Source organism: Pleurodeles waltl, chromosome 4_2 (genome assembly GCF_031143425.1).
Source record: "Pleurodeles waltl isolate 20211129_DDA chromosome 4_2, aPleWal1.hap1.20221129, whole genome shotgun sequence".
NCBI classification, from domain to species: Eukaryota; Metazoa; Chordata; class Amphibia; order Caudata; family Salamandridae; genus Pleurodeles; species Pleurodeles waltl.
This window is the reverse complement of record NC_090443.1, coordinates 571,075,604-571,093,760: the sequence shown is the minus strand read 5'-3', so window position 1 is coordinate 571,093,760 and position 18,157 is coordinate 571,075,604.

Below are 18,157 nucleotides of genomic sequence, written 5' to 3'. Positions count from 1 at the left end.
TAGTCTTTTAAGCATTATGCCACAGGGTATTCTTTACAAATTCATCTCTCCTTTTCCCTACATTAGATTTTGTCATTTTGGTGTTATTTGAAACAAAAATACTCTCTATTTTCTAAATTGCTGTTGGATTTTTATTGTGTTGTGTCCTTTACTTATTTACTGTATTTGTGGTATTAAATGCTTTATACTTTCCTATCTCCTAATGTAAGCCTGACTGCTTATTGACAGCTATCAAGGCTTGAGCAAGGATTATGTTATTGAGACTTGACTGGACCTACTTAGTTATAAAAATGATAAAACATGTTTTATCTTATGCTGCTTTCACCTGTGGCAAGGGAGAAGAGCTCTCTGGAGCTTTAATTAAAGCCTGCCTGACTTGGAGGGATGTGGCTTGGCTGCGCATGGACTAGGGTGGTGAATTACGGAGCTCCAGGCTGCCGGGCCCCACCCGACCCTTATTCTACCATTGAGACCGGGAGATCCAGCCGGTCTTGATTGCATGAGACTGGACAGGATTCCGGGGATGGAGATCCGACTCCGGAGACCGTGTGGGCAACGTGAGAACGAAGATTCCGCTGTAGGGCAGCACGGCGACAAAATGGCAGCATCGCCTACGCTGTAGGCTGAAGTCGGGCGTGCATGGCGCCAGAAAGGAGAGAGAGCCGCCGGGTAGGAGGCAGCACCATCGACCACTTGGGGGCGCACTGGCAGTGGCCCCAACACACCAAACACGGGTGAGGAGCTGAGGAGCTCGGGCGCTGTGCACCGCTGACTTTGGAAGGAAGCCCTGGGGGTGAGAGTGGCAGCAACGGGGCTCCAGGCGAGAGGGTGGGGATGAGGTGCTTAGAGCCTCCACCTCCCCCTGGGGCGCCCCTGACTTTATCCCTGTGTGGTGGGGGGCCCTGCAGTGCCGGCCACGCTGAAGGAACTGCAAGCAGCTAGCAAGACCACATCTGTCTAGGCTGTAGCCGCCCGGGGCATTGATGGCCGTGCCACAACAGAGCGAAGACACTCAGGGGCCAGTGGAGGGGGCAGCGAATTGAGGCTATGTCGAAATCGTTAGCCAAGAATGCCCCCCTGCTGGTCCCCACCACTCGAGTTGGATGGCTGCATCCTCCACAAGTAATAGAGTGCAAGAGGAACACCCCTCGCTGGTGGAGACCCTTGGGGGAGATCCGCGGGGACTGCCTTCATTACATCATGAGGAGGCATACGATAGTAGCTGGGTGGAGACTGAGAGGAGAAGGCCTAGGCTACAATGGATAATTTCCAGAAGGTGAAGTATATCCTAGCGACTACCATAGGGGAAAAGAGACCCTCTACCACAGTGCGTTCTGCTATTGCACCTAATGGAGTGATCAGATATAATCACTTTCCATTGCACCAAAACTAACTGGCACTACTGGGGGAAGATTGAGACTGAGCTGAACGGGCCTGTGTGCGTGCACCTGGACCTGAAACTGTGTGACCCCAACTACATTAAAGTGACACCCATTGGCGAGAGTATTACCTCATTTTTGGGATGGGTGACAGTTGAACTCCCCAACAGTGCAACATAGCTTAGAGTGAGTACACGGGACCCCATGCGGACCCTATTGGCAAAGACTCCTGGAGGCTAGATAGCCCGGCGAGGCAAGCTGCTGAAAGCGGGGCTGTTAAACATCCTCAGTAGTGCCCAAATAAGTGTATCCTCATGCAGCATTTGCCAGAAACGGAAGTGAATTAAATTCACAGACCGCTGCATAAAACTAAACCATGGTAAAAGCGCTGAAAAAGAGAGATGAGAAAATGAGAGGATCGCAGCGCCTGGGGACCGTTGGTGGGAGGCCAGAGCAAACCTTAGATGAGCCCTCGAAAACAGCAACCCCTACCCTCACACTTCAGGATGTCTTACAGGCTATAGCAGTATCCAGGAAGCTCTGGAAGTTAAGATTGATACCCTTAGCATAGACCTGGGACTGTTGCGTTACGACCATAGATGCCTATCAGAGAGAGTCACAGCGACTAAAAGGGAAATTTCCGAAACACTACCTACAGTGGTGGCTGTAGGAGGACGAATGGACTCCATGGAATCTAGGCTGCATGCCCTTGAGAACAGAGCACAAGATGCGGAAAACAGACAGTGCTGCAATAACATCAGAATAGTGAGGCTAAAGGAGACATTTGAGGGGACTTATATGGTGTGATACCTGGAGGAGTAGATAAAGAAAGAGGTGGCCCCGGAGGGTCTCTCTGCTTTCTTTGCTTTTGAGCTTGCACATAGGGTCCCCGCTCGGTGGCAGAGGATGCTGGGAACCCCTCCTAGAACAGTGGTGGCACGGCTGCTTCATTTTAAAGACAGGGACCACATACTGCAAAGTGCTCGGATGCGTAGTGACCTAACAGTGGATAACAATAAAGTCTCCACATTTCCTGACTTCACGAAGGAAGTGCAACTCCAAAGGGCGGCCTTTAAATCCGTGGAAAAGAAACTGAGCAAAGCAGGAATCATCTATTCTATGCTATTCCCTGCACGGCTAAGAGTAGTAACACCCACGGGAGCACAATTTTTCACTACTCCCCAAGAGGCCTGGGACTGGGCGGAAGGACAGCCCATCCTGGGCCCGAGCAGACCATCTTGACTGCAGTAAAGGAAGCGCTTCCCTCGTACACAAAACAAGATCGGACAATGTAATCTGTCTCACCAACGGCACAGGAGGCGCAAAGAGCTCAACAGGCAGCCGCAGTTGCGGTAGCATCCTTTGGTGGATCATCACCTGACCCTGGATCTCTTGAGGGAAGTGAGTGACGATGGCACGGATTCAGACAGAGACTCAGGGGGTCATTCCAACCTCGGCGGTAAAAGGCGCTTACCGCCGTTCAGAAGACCGCCATAACACCGCCGCGGCCGCGGTAAACCGCCACAGTCATTCTGACCCACAACAGGCAAACCGCCAAAATACAGACATCCACAAAAGTCCGCCACACCAAAGGCCAGCGAGAAACTGCCGATGACCAAACCTCCACCGTCACGCCAACAGAAATACGCCCACACTATCACGACACACGAATCCACGCGGCGGTCTTTTAACCGCGGTATTCCATTGGCGGTACACACCGCCGCGCTCAAAATACACACACTTGTACAAAACACTACCACATTGGACAATTCAAAATACACACACCTGATACACATACACACACCACTCCCACACACCCAATACAATATAAAATACACACCCACATCACCCACAAACCTCCACTCCTAGAGATTCGTGAACACGCACCGAGAAAAGACATCCGAGCACCCAGACGCCCAATTCACTGTCACCCAGCAATATTTGCACGCACTTAACACAACACAACAATACACATCACCACACTTAGCACCACACAATCCACCCTACACATCACCCACACCACCCCATGGCACCCCAAAGACACCCCAGGTTCTCTGATGATGAACTCAGGGTCATGGTGGAGGAAATTGTACGAGTAGAGCCACAGCTGTTCGGGACACAGGTGCAGCACACCACCATTGCCAGGAAGATGGAGCTATGGAGCAGAATAGTGGACAGGGTCAATGCTGTGGGACAGCACCCAAGAAATAGGGACGACATCAGGAAGAGGTGGAACGACCTACGGGGGAAGGTGCTTTCCATGGTATCCAGGCACAACATCGCAGTGCAGCGGACTGGCGGCGGACCCCCACCTCCTCCCCCAGAATTTACTACATGGGAGGAGCAGGTCTTGAACATCCTGCATCCTGAGGGCCTCGCAGGAGTAGCTGGAGGAATGGACTCTGGTAAGTCTCATCTTCACTACTTCATCCCCCCCACCCCACCTGCATGCCAACTCATACCCCCACCCTCACCCCCATCACACCTACTCCTTGCAAATGTCTCACCATAACAACCCACCCATCCCAACACCTAGCCCTGCATGCGTCCACAAAGCATGGACACCCATCACCAAAGCATGCCCACTGCACATACACATACAACCCCCCCCCCAAACCACCGTCACAACAGCCCCCACAAAGGAATGCCAGCACTGGGGTACACGGGCACCCACCCATTGCACGCTATGGCACACACAGAAGCAATAACCATACTTTTATACTCCTGCAGGACCCGAACGCCAGGTCACCGCACAGGAGGGTCCACAAATGTCCACTCCACCCCCAGAAGAGGCCCACAGTGAGGACAGCAGCTCTGTCTCCCTGGATCTAGATGACCAGCCCGGTCCATCGGTTCCCCTCAGACAGCCACAGGCCACAGCAGACCTTCCCCCCTCTGGGAACACCAGCACAGCACCCACCCAGCGGGCCCATACCTCTGTCCCCAGGACACGTCAATCAGCGGTGTGTCCACCACTACAAGGAACCCAGGCTAACCCAACACCCCAACAACAACAGGGACCTGGGGGCAGTGGTAGTGGGCACACGGTCCAGGGGACAGAGGCCCAGGGAAACAGGGGAACTGGGAGGGCTGCTGTGCGACAGGGGGCGGACAGGCCCAGGGAACCCACTCTCCACGAGGCCCTCTCCTCCATCATGGGAGCATACCACCACTCCCAGGAGACGATGGCGACGGTCCTGGCCAGGTTTCAGGAGATCCAGCTTCTGCAGGAGCAACAGTATATGGGGTTCAGGGAGGAACTAAGAAACATCAGTTCCGCCATGGGTACCATCGTAGTGGCCCGAATCAGGCAGTCACCACATTGCAGGACACTGTGGCACCTCAAAGGGCCCCTGACACTAGCATGGACCAAGAACTGCCTACCACCTCCGCCGGCGCTATTGGCCAGGAGGCCCCGACACAAGACCAACAGACCACCAGAACCCCACCCCCTGCAGAAGGAGAACCACCCCGCAAGCGGGCCCTGAGATCCAGGAAGAAGACAGAGTAAGATGTCAAGACCCTCGCCAGCAAAGGATACCGCCCTGATTGTCATCCCACTGTCCCACATTGTCACCCTGTCCAACCTTAAACTGCCTCTGCTCCACTTTCCACAGGCATTTGGACAATGCACCTGTGATACTGATAGTTTGGACTCTGCTATGGACAATCCTCCACCATCACCCCTCACCGATTTGCAACCACCCATCCAATTTAGAGCACTTGAATAAACACACTTATTGCACAAAACAATCTGGAGTCTGGCTGTGATTTTGAACAAATGTATTAGACATGACCGTGCCAAAATGTTCATTCACATTGTGATGCCAACAAACCGCTGTCACGCAGCTGTAGTCCATGGGGAAACAAAGCAGATGTCACGCAGTGGGGCCCACATCTCTGAAAACTGAACGGAAAGTCACAACACAGTTGCGATACACTGGGGGAAAAAGTCAGACTGTAGAGAGGTAGGAGTCTTAAGTAAATGTAATATGCCGGTGTGTACTCTTACCTGTGTGTCATTGAAAATACTGCTGTATTACTGTGTTCCTGTTCTCTATGTCGTCCTCTTCGGCTTCCTCCTCTTCACTCTCCACAGGCTCCACAGCTGCTATAACACCACCATCTGGACCATCCTCCTGCAGAAAAGGCACCTGGCATCGCAAAGCCAGGTTGTGAAGCATACAGCAGGCCACGATGATCTGGCACACCTTCTTTGGTGAGTACATTAGGGATCCACCTGTCATATGGAGGCACCTGAACCTGGCCTTCAGGAGGCCAAAGGTTCGCTCGATCACCCTCCTAGTCTGCCCATGGGCCTCATTTTACTGTTCCTCTGCCCTTGTCCTGGGATTCCTCACTGGGGTCAGTAGCCATGACAGGTTGGGGTAACCAGAGTCCCCTAATAGCCACACCCTGTGCCTCTGGAGTTGACCCATCACATACGGGATGCTGCTATTCCGCAGGATGTAGGCGTCATGCACTGACCCAGGGAACTTGGCATTAACATGGGAGATGTACTGGTCAGCCAAACACACCATCTGTACATTCATGGAATGATAACTCTTCCGGTTCCTGTACACCTGTTCACTCCTGCTGGGAGGGACCAAAGCAACATGTGTCCCATCAATGGCACGAATGATTTTGGGAATATGCCCAAGGGCATAGAAATCACCCTTCACTGTAACCATATCCCCCACCTCAGGGAAAATAATGTAGCTCCGCATGTGTTTGAGCAGGGCAGACAACACTCTGGACAACACCTTGGAAAACATGGGCTGGGACATCCCTGATGATATGGCCACTGTTGTTTGAAAAGACCCACTTGCTAAGAAATGGAGTACTGACAGCACCTGCACTAGAGGGGGGATCCCTGTGGGTTGGCGGATGGGTGACATCAGGTCTGGCTCCAGCTGGGCACACAGTTCCTGTATAGTGGCTCGGTCAAGCCTGTATGTCAGTATGACATGTCGTTCCTCCATTGTCCACCAGCGGTCTGTACACGGGAAGATTCCTCCATCTCCTCGCATGTCCCAGCGGACGGTGCCTATGAAGGACAACAGCGAGCACAGTCAATCAACCCACATTTACGTAACCACAGCTTGCACATAACACGATTCACAATGCATTGAATGGCTTGTATGAGTGTTGATGCAAGGCCTAGGTATGTGTGACGCAGTAGAAATTAAGCCATGTGGTCCCTTGAAATGGCGGCTGCCTGACCTGTGAAGTGCGACAGTGGGATGTGAGGTCAATGCGCTGGGGTGGCACACCGTGGCGGTAGGCGGTCAAAGACCGCGGCACAGTGGCGCATTGGTTAACATTGAACCCTATGGGTTTCAGGAGCCAATGACGATGTGCGCCGGCGGTCGCGCTACGCCCCACCGCGGTACGCCCCGCCGCAGGCGTGACCGCCATTTTCTATCTGCTTAATCACTCGATACCTGATCTTCCACAGGAGAGGACCTACACTGTAAGTGCTGCTGTGACCTCGGTCTGGAAGAGACAATGGCTCATGCGACTGGGGAAAGGGCCCCTGCCTTCACTGCGGAGGAGTTGGAGAAACTTGTGGATGGGGTCCTCCCCCAGTATGCGCTACTCTACGGTCCTCCAGACCAACAGGTAAGTACACAGGGACCATGCTTAGTTGGCAATGCCTGGGTTGAGTGGGGTGGATGAAAGATGGTGGGGAGGGGAGCGATTGAGGCATGCATCAAACGACGGATGAGAGCATGTGACACATGGCAAGGGTGGGGATGGGGGGCCACTCACATGGAGCATGCAGAAGGTGATGACTATTTTTCTCTCCCTGTCCATGTCACATAGGTCAGCGCCCACCAGAAAGTCGCTATTTGGGGTGCCATCGCCAAGGACGTCCGGACCCTGGGGGTCCACAACAGACGGGGCACCCACTGCCAGAAGAGGTGGGAGGACATCCGACGCTGGAGCAGGAAGACGGCGGAGGCTCAGCTGGGGATGGCCTCCCAACGTAGGAGGGGTGCCAGTCGTACTTTGACCCCCCTGATGTCCCGGATCCTGGCGGTGGCCTACCCCGATTTGGATGGGCGTGTGAGGACATCACAGCAGACACAAGGGGGTGAGTACAAACACATTCTGCTGACTATGCGCGCAGTGGAGGTGTCTGGGTGGGGGAGGAGGGCTGTGGGTATCCCTAGGCCAGGGCGATTTCTGTAGGCTAGGCCCTTCCGTAAGGCATGGCACTGTGCCCCCGCCCGCCACCTCTGTAGGGTGCCAAGTACAGGTATCCATGGCCCTGTGTCATCTATGTGTGCAGTTGTCGTCCATAGGCTTGTAGGCCCTGTCCCACGGATTGCGTAGTGGACCCCAAGTGCGCGGCGTAGTGCAGGGGGCTTCTGTGTCTGTCCTCTGCGCCAACGGTGTCGCCAATGCATGCACTCAACATGTCTTTATTTCTCCCCCCCACCCTTTTTTGTGGTCTTCCTGTTCATGTGTGCATTAGCATCATCAGGCGGAGGAGAAGTGATATCGGAGCACGAGGGAGCTGCATCCCACATGGAGGGCCATGCAACGGAGTCCGAATACACCAGTGGGACGGAGGGCGTGGGGAGCTCCACAGCGGGGACTCGTGCTGATGTCAGTGACAGCGACTCGTCCTCTGAAGGGAGCTCCCTTGTGGTGGCGGCAACATCCGTGCCCCCGCAACAACAGGTACAGCCGCCATCCAGCGCACCAGCACCGCCCTCCCAGCAGCCCCTCAGCGTTTGTCCCGTGCCCGCTCACCCAGGAAGGTGGGCATCTCCTTCACCCCAGGCACCTCAGGCCCTGCCCCTGTCACCCCTGCTGCCCTCAGTGAGGAGGTCACTGACCTCCTGAGGACCATCATTGTTGGGCAGTCTACCCTTTTGAATGTCATCCAGGGTGTAGAAAGGGAGGTGCACCGGAGTAATGCATACCTGGAGGGCATTCATTCGGGTCAGGCTGCCCATCAGCGATCGTTCAATGCTCTGGCCTCAGCACTGACGGCAGCCATTATCCCTGTTTCTAGCCTCCCCCCTCCAACTTCCTCCACCCAGACCCAATCCCCTGTACCTCTGCCTATCCCAGACACACCATCAGACCAGCCTGCACACACCTCAACACCCAAGGGAAGCTCATCCAGACATAAGCACCACACATCACACAAGCATTCACACAAGCAACATCCACATGCAGACATACCAACACCCACTGCCTCCACTGTGTCCCCCTCCTCCTCATCTCCCTCCTCCCTCCCTGTGACGTCTCCACTCACACTTGCATGCACAACATCTTCAGCCACTACGTCCATCACCAGCACACCCACCAGAACACTCCGCACACGTGCAGTCACCACCCCCACTACCATTTACACGTCCCCTGTGTCCTCTCCCAGTGTGTCTGTCACCCCCTCTTCCAAACTACACAAACGCAGGCAGCTACCCACCCAACAGCCATCCACCTCACGACAGCCTCCAGCCCAAGCACCTGCACCCAAAGACACCAGACTTCACACTCCTACAACCACATCCTCTTCCTCCACTCCGATACCCACTACACCTACCCGTCCCTCTCTTTCGAAATTGCTTTTCTTTTCCAAACTTGACCTCTTTCCAACAACTCCCCCACCCTGTCCATCTCATAAGACTCCAATCAGCACCTCAGCCACCACAAAACCGGGACCTGTAAAGACTGTTTGCCATGGACTGTGGAGTCCCCCACCCTCAAGGGCAGCCAGTTCAGCTAGGAGCCAAGGCACGGCCAGCCCACCCCCGGAAAAGCATCCGAAGATTGCCAGTGCCCGGCGCGAGAGGCCAAAGACACCAGGGACCAAAATCCCTACCATAGCACCGGCAGGAAGTCGGGTGCCACCAGGCACACCGCCAAAGGTGGGAAAGGGCCACAGGCGAACAGGGAAGGGTGGGAAGGGCAGCACGCCCGACAAGTCCGGCAGCAGGCCAGCTGGCCAGGAGGGCCCAACCAGCCCCATCCCAGGTGTGCAGCAGGACACCCACAGACCCGGTACTGCAGCCCAGGAGGGCCCCGCAAGCCACGTCCCAGGTGGGCAGGAGGACACCCACAGGCCCGGTACTGCAGCCCAGGAGGGCCCCGCAAGCCACCAGACAGATGGGCAGGAAGGCCCCGCCAGCCACATGTCAGGTGGCGAGTGACATCCATGCCATGGCCGGATCCGCTGACCTGGACACTCATCTCAAGCACCGCTGAACAGGGCACCACCGTCTCAAGCACTGCTGAACTGGGCCCTTCATCTCAAGCACCGCTGAACAGGGCACCGCCGTCTCAAGCACCGCTGAACAGGGCACCGCCGTCTCAAGCACCCCTGAACTGGGCCCTTCATCTCAAGCACCGCTGAACAGGGCACCGCCGTCTCAAGCACCGCTGAACAGGGCACCGCCGTCTCAAGCACCGCTGAACTGGGCCCTTCATCTCAAGCACCACTGAACAGGGCACCGCTGTCTCAAGCACCGCTGAACTGGGCCCTTCATCTCAAGCACCGCTGAACAGGGCACCGCCGTCTCAAGCACCGCTGAACAGGGCATCGCCGTCTCAAGCACCGCTGAACTGGGCCCTTCATCTCAAGCACCGCTGAACTGGGCCCTTCATCTCAAGCACTGCTGAACAGGGCACCGCCGTCTCAAGCACCGCTGAACTGGGCCCTTCATCTCAAGCACCGCTGAACAGAGCACCGCCGTCTCAAGCACCGCTGAACTGGGCCCTTCATCTTAAGCACCGCTGAACTGGGCCCTTCATCTCAAGCACCGCTGAACAGGGCACCGCCGTCTCAAGCACCGCTGAACTGGGCCCTTCATCTCAAGCACCGCTGAACAGGGCACCACCGTCTCAAGCACCGCTGAACAGGGCACCGCCGTCTCAAGCACCGCTGAACAGGGCACCGCCGTCTCAAGCACCGCTGAACAGGGCACAGCCGTCTCAAGCACCGCTGAACTGGGCCCTTCATCTCAAGCACCGATGAACAGGGCACTGCCGTCTCAAGCACCACTGAACTGGGCCCTTCATCTCAAGCACCGCTGAACTGGGCCCTTCATCTCAAGCACCGCTGAACAGGGCACCGCCGTCTCAAGCACCGCTGAACTGGGCCCTTCATCTCAAGCACCGCTGAACAGGGCACCGCCGTCTCAATCACCGCTGAACAGGGCACCGTCGTCTCAAGCACCGCTGAACTGGGCCCTTCATCTCAAGCACCGCTGAACAGGGCACCGCCGTCTCAAGCACCGCTGAACTGGGCCCTTCATCTCAAGGACCGCTGAACAGTCTCTCTAAAAATGTCTGGCACAGGCCAAAATGTTGATCTGTCCAAACTTGCATATGATCACCTTAGCTGGAAAGGAGCAAGGAATCTCTGCATAGAGAGAGGTTTGAGTGTAGGGAAGAATCCTTCCTTAGAACTGTTGATTAACATGCTTAGAGTACAGGATAAGGCCATAAGTGCCCAATCTGTTGAAAAAGTAGCTAATGGTTCTCAATCTGATCCAGGGACTCCCCCAGGAAAAGATTCAGGAAAGAAACTTCCTAGCCTGCCCATTACTAGACAGTCTAGCATAGTTGGTAATGATGATGAGCCACACCATATAAATAGTGTTGTCTCACATCATAGCAAAAGCATTTATTCTCACCATACTGGTAGTGATGTTTCTGTTAGCCAAGCTGTTAGGGTGGCTTCTGTAAGGAACAGGTCTCCTTCTGTCCATTCTCACCATACTTCTGTTTCAAGGCATGTCCCTCCCACCCACCCTGATGACAGATTGTTAGAAAGGGAGCTCAATAGATTGAGAGTCGAACAAACCAGACTGAAGCTCAAGAAGCAACAGCTGGATTTGGATAGACAGACTTTAGAAGTAGAGAAGGAGAGACAGAAACTGGGTTTAGAAACCCATGGTGGCAGCAGCAGTATTCCCCATAGTCATCCTGTAAAAGAGCATGATTCCAGGAATCTGCACAAGATAGTTCCCCCTTACAAGGAGGGGGATGGCATTAACAAGTGGTTTGCTGCACTTGAGAGGGCCTGTGCTGTACAGGATGTCCCTCAAAGGCAGTGGGCTGCTATCCTATGGCTATCATTTAGTGGAAAAGGTAGGGATAGGCTCCTTACTGTGAAAGAAAGTGATGCCAATAATTTTACAGTTCTTAAGAATGCACTCCTGGATGGTTATGGCTTAACCACTGAACAATACAGGATAAAGTTCAGAGAGACCAAAAAGGAGTCTTCACAAGACTGGGTTGATTTCATTGACCATTCAGTGAAGGCCTTGGAGGGGTGGTTACATGGCAGTAAAGTTACTGATTATGAAAGCCTGTATAACACAATCCTGAGAGAGCATATACTTAATAATTGTGTGTCTGATTTGTTGCACCAGTACCTGGTAGACTCTGATCTGACCTCTCCCCAAGAATTGGGAAAGAAGGCAGACAAATGGGTCAGAACAAGGGTGAACAGAAAAGTTCATACAGGGGGTGACAAAGATGGCAATAAGAAGAAAGATGGTGAAAAATCTCAAGATAAGCATGGGGATAAGGGTAAAACCAAAGATCCCACTTCAAATCTTAAACACTCTTCAGAGGGTGGGGATAAAACTAATTCTTCCTCTTCTTCTCAACCTGCACACATTAAAAAGCCTTGGTGCTTTGTGTGTAAAAACAGAGGCCATAGGCCAGGGGATAAGTCCTGTCCAGGTAAACCCCCTGAGCCTACCACCACTAATACAGCAAGCTCTAGTGCCCCTAGCAGTAGTGGTACTAGTGGTGGGACTGCTGGCAACAGTCAAGCAAAGGGTGTAGTTGGGTTCACTTATGGGTCCATAGTAGAAACTGGGGTAGTCAGTCCCAAGACAGTTTCTGTCACACCTAGTGGCATTGGCCTAGCCACACTGGCTGCTTGTCCCCTTACAATGGATAAGTACAGGCAGACAGTTTCAATAAATGGTGTTGAGGCCTTGGCCTACAGGGACACAGGTGCCAGTATCACTTTGGTGACTGAAAACCTAGTGCATCCTGATCAACACATCATTGGACAACAGTATAAGATTATTGATGTCCATAACTCCACTAAGTTTCTTCCCTTAGCTATAATTCAGTTTAGTTGGGGTGGAGTTACTGGCCCTAAGCAGGTGGTGGTAATACCTAGCTTACCTGTAGACTGTCTCTTAGGTAATGACCTAGAGGCCTCAGGTTGGGCTGATGTAGAGTTTTATGCCCATGCAGCCATGCTGGGCATCCCTGAGGAATTGTTCCCTCTCATTTCTACTGAAATGAAAAAGCAAAGGAGAGAAGGCCTGAAAACTCAGGATCCCTCTCCATCTACAGGTCAAAAGGGTATCACAGTATCCCCTAACCACCCTACCATTCAGGATACCATTCCTGTGGTAGGAGAAACCTCTCCTGGGGTGGCACCTGTTCCAAGGGAATCATCAGCTGGCATAGCTGCACTCCCTGAGGTAGAAGTACCTCTCTGTGGGATAACTAACATTGGTGAGAAAAAGAGCACCATTTTAGTTAACATGGAGCATCCCTCCAAACCTACCAGAGAAACTTTAGTGCAGAAACCCTGCACTGCCTCACAACACTTAGGACAGCATCCCTGCCCTAGTGTGGAGCTCATAGGACAGCATCCCTGCCCTGCTCCAACTCAAGAGAAACAGCATCCCTGTTCTCTCTTCCAGCCATATGGACAAAGTTTTTGCCCAGCTATGGCTTTTCTGAGACAGCATCCCTGTCTGGCATTTCCATCACTACAAATAGGTTCAGTGGACAATTCCCACTGCTCTAAACTAAAACTTACTGATAGAAACTCTGAAAATACATCTTCACATTGTTGCTTAGCTAAAAAACTTCAAACAGGGTGGTTTACATCCCCACAGGGAAGTAACCATATAGTGGATGATAAAGGGAGTAACCAGTCTATTGCAGAGCTACTCTCTACTTATCACCACTTAGACAATAAAGTCTCAACTGGCCAAGGTTAGCCTTATTGTCCTTCGTTTGGTGGGGGGTTGTGTGAGAAAGTAGCCTCTTTCTAGCCTTGTTACCCCCACTTTTGGCCTGTTTGTGAGTGTATGTAAGGGTGTTTTCACTGTCTTACTGGGATCCTGCTAGCCAGGGCCCAGTGCTCATAGTGAAAACCCTATGTTTTCAGTATGTTTGTTATGTGTCACTGGGACCCTGCTAGTCAGGACCCCAGTGCTCATAAGTTTGTGGCCTATATGTATGTGTTCCCTGTGTGGTGCCTAACTGTCTCACTGAGGCTCTGCTAACCAGAACCTCAGTGGTTATGCTCTCTCTTTACAAATTGTCACTAACAGGCTAGTGACCATTTTTACCAATTTACATTGGCTTACTGGAACACCCTTATAATTCCCTAGTATATGGTACTGAGGTACCCAGGGTATTGGGGTTCCAGGCGATCCCTATGGGCTGCAGCATTTCTTTTGCCACCCATAGGGAGCTCTGACAATTCTTACACAGGCCTGCCACTGCAGCCTGAGTGAAATAACGTCCACGTTATTTCAGAGCCATTTTACACTGCACTTAAGTAACTTATAAGTCACCTATATGTCTAACCTTTACCTGGGAAAGGTTAGGTGCAAAGTTACTTAGTGTGAGGGCACCCTGGCACTAGCCAAGGTGCCCCCACATTGTTCAGAGCCAATTCCCTGAACTTTGTGAGTGCGGGGACACCATTACACGCGTGCACTACATATAGGTCACTACCTATATGTAGCTTCACAATGGTAACTCCGAATATGGCCATGTAACATGTCTATGATCATGGAATTGCCCCCTCTATGCCATCCTGGCATAGTTGGCACAATCCCATGATCCCAGTGGTCTGTAGCACAGACCCTGGTACTGCCAAACTGCCCTTCCTGGGGTTTCACTGCAGCTGCTGCTGCTGCCAACCCCTCAGACAGGCATCTGCCCTCCTGGGGTCCAGCCAGGCCTGGCCCAGGATGGCAGAACAAAGAACTTCCTCTGAGAGAGGGTGTGACACCCTCTCCCTTTGGAAAATGGTGTGAAGGCAGGGGAGGAGTAGCCTCCCCCAGCCTCTAGAAATGCTTTCTTGGGCACAGATGTGCCCAATTCTGCATAAGCCAGTCTACACCGGTTCAGGGACCCCTTAGTCCCTGCTCTGGCGCGAAACTGGACAAAGGAAAGGGGAGTGACCACTCCCCTGACCTGCACCTCCCCTGGGAGGTGTCCAGAGCTCCTCCAGTGTGCTCCAGACCTCTGCCATCTTGGAAACAGAGGTGCTGCTGGCACACTGGACTGCTCTGAGTGGCCAGTGCCACCAGGTGATGTCAGAGACTCCTTCTGATAGGCTCCTTCAGGTGTTAGTAGCCTATCCTCTCTCCTAGGTAGCCAAACCCTCTTTTCTGGCTATTTAGGGTCTCTGTCTCTGGGGAAACTTTAGATAATGAATGCAAGAGCTCATCCGAGTTCCTCTGCATCTCTCTCTTCACCTTCTGCCAAGGAATCGACTGCTGACCGCGCTGGAAGCCTGCAAACCTGCAACATAGTCGCAAAGACGACTACTGCAACTCTGTAACGCTGATCCTGCCGCCTTCTCGACTGTTTTCCTGCTTGTGCATGCTGTGGGGGTAGTCTGCCTCCTCTCTGCACCAGAAGCTCTGAAGAAATCTCCTGTGGGTCGACGGAATCTTCCCCCTGCAACCGCAGGCACCAAAAAGCTGCATTACCGGTTCCTTGGGTCTCCTCTCAGCACGACGAGCGAGGTCCCTCGAATCCAGCGACTCTGTCCAAGTGACCCCCACAGTCCAGTGACTCTTCAGTCCAAGTTTGGTGGAGGTAAGTCCTTGCCTCACCTCGCTGGGCTGCATTGCTGGGAACCGCGACTTTTGCAGCTACTCCGGCCCCTGTGCACTTCCGGCGGAAATCCTTTGTGCACAGCCAAGACTGGGTCCACGGCACTCTAACCTGCATTGCACGACTTTCTAAGTTGGTCTCCGGCGACGTGGGACTCCTTTGTGCAACTTCAGCGAGCACCGTTTCACGCATCCTCGTAGTGCCTATTCCTGGCACTTCTCCGGGTGCTACCGGCTACAGAGAGGGCTCCTTGTCTTGCTCGATGTCCCCTCTCTCTGCTGGTCCAATTTGCGACCTCCTGGTCCCTTCTGGGCTTCAGCAGCATCCAAAAACGCTAACCACACAATTTGCAGCTAGCAAGGCTTGTTGGCGTTCTTTTGGCGGGAAAACACTTCTGCACGACTCTCCACGGCAAGGGGGGTCCGTCCACCAAAGGGGAAGTCTCTAGCCCTTTTCGTTCCTGCAGAAACCTCAGCTTCTTCTGTCCAGTAGAAGCTTCTTTGCACCCACAGCTGGCATTTACTGGGCATCTGCCCATCTCCGACTTGCTTGTGACTTTTGGACTTGGTCCCCTTGTTCCACAGGTACCCTAGATTGGAAATCCACAGTTGTTGCATTGTTGGTTTGTGTCTTTCCTGCATTATTCCTCTAACACAACTTCTTTGTCCTTAGGGGAACTTTAGTGCACTTTGCACTCACTTTTCAGGGTCTTGGGGAGGGTTATTTTTCTAACTCTCACTATTTTCTAATAGTCCCAGCGACCCTCTACAAGGTCACATAGGTTTGGGGTCCATTCGTGGTTCGCATTCCACTTTTGGAGTATATGGTTTGTGTTGCCCCTATCCCTATGTTTCCCCATTGCATCCTATTGTAACTATACATTGTTTGCACTGTTTTCTAAGACTATACTGCATATTTTTGCTATTGTGTATATATATCTTGTGTATATTTCCTATCCTCTCACTGAGGGTACACTCTAAGATACTTTGGCATATTGTCATAAAAATAAAGTACCTTTATTTTTAGTATAACTGTGTATTGTGTTCTCTTATGATATTGTGCATATGACAATAAGTGGTACTGTAGTAGCTTCACACGTCTCCTAGTTCAGCCTAAGCTGCTCTGCTAAGCTACCATTATCTATCAGCCTAAGCTGCTAGACACCCTATACACTAATAAGGGATAACTGGGCCTGGTGCAAGGTGCAAGTACCCCTTGGTACTCACTACAAGCCAGTCCAGCCTCCTACAAGAGCTTTCCGAGTTCTTAAATTCAAACTTTTGGGCTCTTCGCAAATGTGAAGAGGCCCATTAGCTCCAGAATTTCACAGTTCTCAGAAAGGATCAGTGCTAGCAGGCACAAGACTGTCTCTTGGTTTAGCGACCACGAGGCTCCGACCATCCATTTGGGACCCACAGCAGCTCTTCGCGACCTGTGGACCACCCCCTGTGATGCTCTCCTTGCTCCTAGTGACCGTTTTCTCTGAATCGGGACTCTTGGCACAATTTTTAGGACCCAATTGCCCCGTTGGATTTTTAGTCTTTTAAGCATTATGCCACAGGGTATTCTTTACAAATTCATCTCTCCGTTTCCCTACATTAGATTTTGTCATTTTGGTGTTATTTGAAACAAAAATACTCTCTATTTTCTAAATTGCTGTTGGATTTTTATTGTGTTGTGTCCTTTACTTATTTACTGTATTTGTGGTATTAAATGCTTTATACTTTCCTATCTCCTAATGTAAGCCTGACTGCTTATTGACAGCTATCAAGGCTTGAGCAAGGATTATGTTATTGAGACTTGACTGGACCTACTTAGTTATAAAAATGATAAAACATGTTTTATCTTATGCTGCTTTCACCTGTGGCAAGGGAGAAGAGCTCTCTGGAGCTTTAATTAAAGCCTGCCTGACTTGGAGGGATGTGGCTTGGCTGCGCATGGACTAGGGTGGTGAATTACGGAGCTCCAGGCTGCCGGGCCCCACCCGACCCTTATTCTACCATTGAGACCGGGAGATCCAGCCGGTCTTGATTGCATGAGACTGGACAGGATTCCGGGGAAGGAGATCCGACTCCGGAGACCGTGTGGGCAACGTGAGAACGAAGATTCCGCTGTAGGGCAGCACGGCGACAAAATGGCAGCATCGCCTACGCTGTAGGCTGAAGTCGGGCGTGCATGGCGCCAGAAAGGAGAGAGAGCCGCCGGGTAGGAGGCAGCACCATCGACCACTTGGGGGCGCACTGGCAGTGGCCGCAACACACCAAACACGGGTGAGGAGCTGAGGAGCTCGGGCGCTGTGCACCGCTGACTTTGGAAGGAAGCCCTGGGGGTGAGAGTGGCAGCAACGGGGCTCCAGGCGAGAGGGTGGGGATGAGGTGCTTAGAGCCTCCACCTCCCCCTGGGGCGCCCCTGACTTTATCCCTGTGTGGTGGGGGGCCCTGCAGTGCCGGCCACGCTGAAGGAACTGCAAGCAGCTAGCAAGACCACATCTGTCTAGGTTGTAGCCGCCCGGGGCATTGATGGCCGTGCCACAACAGAGCGAAGACACTCAGGGGCCAGTGGAGGGGGCAGCGAATTGAGGCTATGTCAAAATCGTTAGCAAAGAATGCCCCCCTGCTGGTCCCCACCACTCGAGTTGGATGGCTGCATCCTCCACAAGTAATAGAGTGCAAGAGGAACACCCCCTCGCTGGTGGAGACCCTTGGGGAGATCTGCGGGGACTGCCTTCATTACATCATGAGGAGGCATAAGATAGTAGCTGGGTGGAGACTGAGAGGAGAAGGCCTAGGCTACAATGGATAATTTCCAGAAGGTGAAGTATATCCTAGCGACTACCATAGGGGAAAAGAGACCCTCTACCACAGTGCGTTCTGCTATTGCACCTAATGGAGTGATCAGATATAATCACTTTCCATTGCACC